Source organism: Urtica dioica, chromosome 9, assembly GCF_054948205.1.
Source record: "Urtica dioica subsp. dioica isolate 48M chromosome 9, U.dioica_male_clone48M_v1_H2, whole genome shotgun sequence".
In the NCBI taxonomy this organism is placed as follows: domain Eukaryota; kingdom Viridiplantae; phylum Streptophyta; class Magnoliopsida; order Rosales; family Urticaceae; genus Urtica; species Urtica dioica.
Window position 1 is genome coordinate 16,362,929 of NC_142764.1, and position 5,119 is coordinate 16,368,047.

At 33.5% G+C, this 5,119-nt stretch overlaps 1 long non-coding RNA gene across 1 annotated transcript; it reads left to right on the forward strand.

Moving 5' to 3' along the window:
- The first annotated feature begins 3,493 nt into the window (after positions 1 to 3,493).
- On the forward strand, positions 3,494 to 4,616 carry LOC149385325 (uncharacterized). The gene is made up of 3 exons (XR_016301448.1): positions 3,494 to 3,665; positions 4,123 to 4,221; positions 4,367 to 4,616. It is a non-coding gene; the product is annotated as an uncharacterized LOC149385325 (long non-coding RNA).
- Positions 4,617 to 5,119: the final 503 nt, after the last annotated feature.

Here is a 5,119-nt window from a genome sequence, read left to right on the forward strand (position 1 = left end):
TATCCTAACAGATCGCGATCCCACAAAGAAGTTGAATGCAAAGAGTGGTGAAAGTATTTTTCTTAGATATTCCACAAATAACAGGGGTTTTAGGGTGTATAACAATCGTACTAAACTGGTCATGGAATCTATAAATGCGGTGGTTAACGATGCTGAAATTTCTGAAAAATCTAAATGATAAAGAAGAAACTGTGTTTATTCCAAGCTCTCCCACTGCTGTTGAGTCAAATGAAGTTTCTAACATCAACAAGGACAATGGTTATGAAATAAGTGGAGAAGAGGGCGAATCCAATGTCTCTGCCAAGAAACCTTCCAGTAGTGTTAAGAAGAATCATCCAACAGATTTCATAATTGGAGATTTGAATGAGGGATTCACTACTCGAAGAAAGGAACCCCAGTGAACTACGTTGAAATGATTGGGAATGTTTGTTTCACCTCGAGGTTTGAGCCAAAGAATGTCACTGAAGCTCTTGATGATGAGTATTGGGTTCCAGCCATGCATGAAGAGCTGGTTCAATTTCAAAGACGTGGAGTATGGGAACTTGTTTCTAGACCTGAGTCCGTAAATGTCATAGGTATGAAATGGATATCTAAAAATAAATCTGATGAGCATGGCCATGTTACTCGCAACAAGGTTAGTTTGGTTGCTCAGGGTTATTCTCAAGTTGAAGGAATCCGAAATAAGGAGACTTTTGCTCATGTGGCCAGGCTTGAAGCTATCTGTTTCCTCTTTGGGATCTCTCGTCATTTGAAGTTCAAGGTGTTACAAATGGATGTCAAAAGTGCGGATTCATTAATGAGGAAGTGTATGTTGAACAGTCCAAAGAGTTTGTGGATCCTAAATTTCCTAACCATGTGTACATATTGCACAAGGCTCTATATGGCTTGAAACAAGCTCCTCGTGCTTGGTATGAGCATCTTGCTAAATATTTTACTTAGAACGGTTACTCTAGAGGGGCTACAGATAAGACTCTATTCATCAAGAAGCCTAATTTTGATATGGTGATTGCTCAGATCTATGTGAAAGATATTGTGTTTGGAGGAATGTCTCAGGTACCAGTAAAATATTTTGTGCAATGGATTCAGTCTGAATTTGAGATGAGCATGGTTGGGGAGCTAAATTACTTCTTAGGTTTCAAATCAAATAATTGGAAGATAGTATTTTTCTCTCTCAAAGCAAGCATGCCAAGAATATTGTGAAGAAGTTTGTTTTGGAACACGGCAAACCCAAAAGAACGCATGCTGCCACTCATGCTAAGCTCTCAAAAGATGAAGATGGAAAAGATGTTGACTCTAGCCTTTACGGAAGCATGTTATGTAATCTTTTTATCTCACTGCTAGCTGGCCCAATATTGCATTTTTTGTAGGTCTTTGTACCAGGTATCAAGCCAATATAAAGGCTAGTCATTTGAGTTTTGTGAAGAGAATTGACAAGTACATTCATGGTAATGCTGACTATGGGATCGTTTACTCTCATGACACCAACTCATCTCTGGTTAGCTACAGTGATGTTGATTGGGCTAGGAACATTGATGATCGAGAGAGTACCTCTGGTGGATGCTTCTTCCTTGGAAACAATTTGATCTCCTAGTACAAAAGCTGAGTAATGCTCTTACACAAGTCAGCTAGTCCACGTCACTAGAGGATTCAGTTAGACAGTTAGGACGTTGAGCCATGTGATGACATGTATTTATACACATGTCATGGAGAATGTAATAAAAATGAGAAATAACAGAAAACCCGAAAGAGAAAATTATCTCTATTCGGTTACAATTCTCTATACAATATTTTCTTCATTTCTCGTCTGGTATGATCACTTATTTTGAAATAGACATTTTAATTTTTTATTTCGAAAAAATTAATTTTTTTTTTAATAAAAAGGGATGATTTTGATATGTAAACGCATTTTAATATATATAATTGATATTAATAGAAATCGTAAGCGACACTTATGATATTTTGAAAAACTGTGAGAATAAAGGCAATATTTCGATTAAACACATGAGAGACATATAATATTTTCCTTTCTTTTCCTAATATTATTTTCGATTCATCAATGACCCTTCTAACGTCTAAACAAAAAAGGAGGTGGACTCACCTTGTTTGGACGTATTAGCTTGTATAGGATGTGGACTCACCTTGTTTGGACGTATTAGCCTTTATAGGATGTGGACTCACCAGTATAGCTACATGGATGTAATAGAGGCGTTTATTGCTCACCCACCCTCATCAACGTCTCTGATAATTTTATTAAAAAAACGTCTCTAGTAATTTACTCTTGTTCTCACACACACGTTTACTACGACGACAATATTTTCATCATGTCTTAGGTGAAGTTTGTATTGTATGCTCATCTTTGTATTTACTTCACTCTTGTAACCGAGCTTGAGCCGCCTCTGTAATAGGTATTGCGTGTTTTATGAATGTGGTATATGAGTTTTAAACTAATTAATAGGGTATTGTACCCGTCTCTGAAGTTTGTGGTGGAAAGTGAAGGTTAAATGGTAGGAACCCTACTATTTAAGTTGGTTATATGTAAATCTAGCTAGTTTCATCAACAATTTATCAACAAAAAGTGGTATTTCTCACTAATTTGCAAGAAGATATATCATGTATTGAGTATGATGATCTACGCCCTTTACTATCGTCTAAATTAGAATTATTATCTTTAATAACAAGATCGATCAGAAAGAAAAGCGCATTTACATTCTTTTCTCTAATATGATCTTCGATTCAATAATGAGGGATAATGTTTTCATCATCCTTCTAACGTGGAAACAAAACAAGGACGTGGAGTTATTAATAAAGCTATATGGATGTAATAGAGGGGTTTATTGCTTCCCCACCTTCGTCAAAGTCTCTAATAATTTACCCTTGTTCTTGCCCCCACACACGTATATGTGTATATATATATATACACCAGTAAGAAGTAAATATGCGTCCGGAATGAGTAAAGTAACAAGAAACAATAACAAATGACGTAGTAATATGATGCACATTAATTTCTAAATGAAAATAGTAAATTAACAATAAACAACACAATGACATATTAATATGTGAGTAACTAATTTTTTTTTTTGGAAGGCATACGTGAGAAACTAATTTTTTTTTTTAAGGCATAGGTGAGAAACTATTTAAACAATATTATATATTTAACTACAAGAAAATGTTAATTGTGATATGCAGCAATTAATCACTGGACTAGCAACGTTGAATAAATATAAATTTATCAGTTCATTGGAAATAGAGATAGAATTACTGTGATAGAGGCGTTTAATATTGCTTCCCCACCTTCGTCAAAGTCTCTAATAATTTACTCTTGTTCTTGCCCCTACACACATTTACTAATTAATTACATGTACGACGACATTATTTTCATGCATGTGTTAGGTGAAGTTTGAATTTTACGTACATATTTGTATTTATCTCATTCCTGTAACTGAATTTAAGATGGGTATTGAATTCACACCTACTATTTAATAAATGTGGGTAGCTTTTAGACTAATTTCATCAATAGTTTATCGATACAAAGTGGTAATCCTCAATATTTTGCAAGAAGATATGTAGTGAACTAATCAATCAAGAGAAGATGAACGGAAAAAACTGTTGCCGACAAATTCATGTGGAGGCAAAGAGCTGCTGCCCAACTCAATATTTACGAACGAGTAACGCTATTTTTCATCGATTATTTGTCGAAAATGTGTATAATCGATTTTCTAACCTATCTCAGGTCGGTTTTGTCGCCTCATGACTTGTCTGATTGCAATGTTTAAGCATGTAATCTTTAATATTTGGTTTTGAATATAAGATATAACCTACTCTATTTCCATTTATGTAGCTAGCTCATTCTATTTTGATTTCTAATCAGAAAACCTGTATGCAAATATGACCAAGTCTTGAAAATTTTAGGCTTTCTGTTTTCAATTTTTTTTTTCTTTCAAATTGCAATGTAGAACATACAAGAATGCCCATTGAATGAATTAGGATATTTTTATGCAATGATATTATCTTATAGTCTTTATATGTAAGTTTTTTATATTTAATTTTAGTTAATTTAGCTATCTGCAGCTAATATTTTTGTTTCTCAGCCTTTTATTAACTTTTTTTTTTGTCTCAGTTCAGCCGCTATTATTCATCTTTGTCCGAGAGGGATTTTTACAAAAGGGATGTGGAAGAGAGGATGGCGCTCTTGATGCATATCCGATAATTTGATCTCTATAAGTATTCATTTTTTGTCTTTGTTGTATTTTCTGAAAATGCTTTTAATGTTTTGGTTTGACACTTTGTAATTTTCAACCCTACGAAGACCTGAATGGTATACCCAGAATCGACAAGTCATTTAATGAACTGCTTTTTTTCTTCGCAGGTCATTAACTGAGAGTTTAAGTCGAGTATTTTATTTTAGATTATTCCGCTTAAGTTGAGCTCGCTGCACAATGAAGGAGCGGTGGACCTTCAACATTCGAACTAGGGCATGTAATTTTAAGTACTAAAATATTTTTTGTCATTAGAAAAATTTCTTGTCCATATAGTTTGTAGAATTGCAAGACATTCATGATGTATAGTTACAGTTATCATGATTTTATACTAATGAGATCAAGTAACTTGTGTTTTGATTTTTTAAACCTTATTTAAATGCAAATAAAATTGTGTATTTTAAAATAAAAAAAAATATTAGTAATCAAAGTAGTGATAAATAACTAGATACGTAAACACTTCATAAAACTAAATTAGTCCTATGGTATGACTACAATAAAAATTGGTGGTCTATAATTATATATAAATTTTTTGAATAAAATAAAACTACTATCTAAAGCTATAGTCTTCAGAACAAAAACCGTAGTCGTAGTTTAAATACTACACCTGAAGGTTGTAGTTGATAACGTTTTTGTGGTAGTGCCACGACAAATATGCGTATGTGTTGTAGGTCAACAACCTAGAACTAAATAATTAGTATGAACCAACGGCGACGATGGCAAAGTGTTGGGTTGTGATTTCCACTCACAAATTAAAGACTTCTGCTAAGCATTATATTTATAATTCTCAGACCATTATCTTGTCACAATAATTTTGGTCAACCGAAATAAAACTTCTATGGAAACTAGGAAATGTAGTGGTA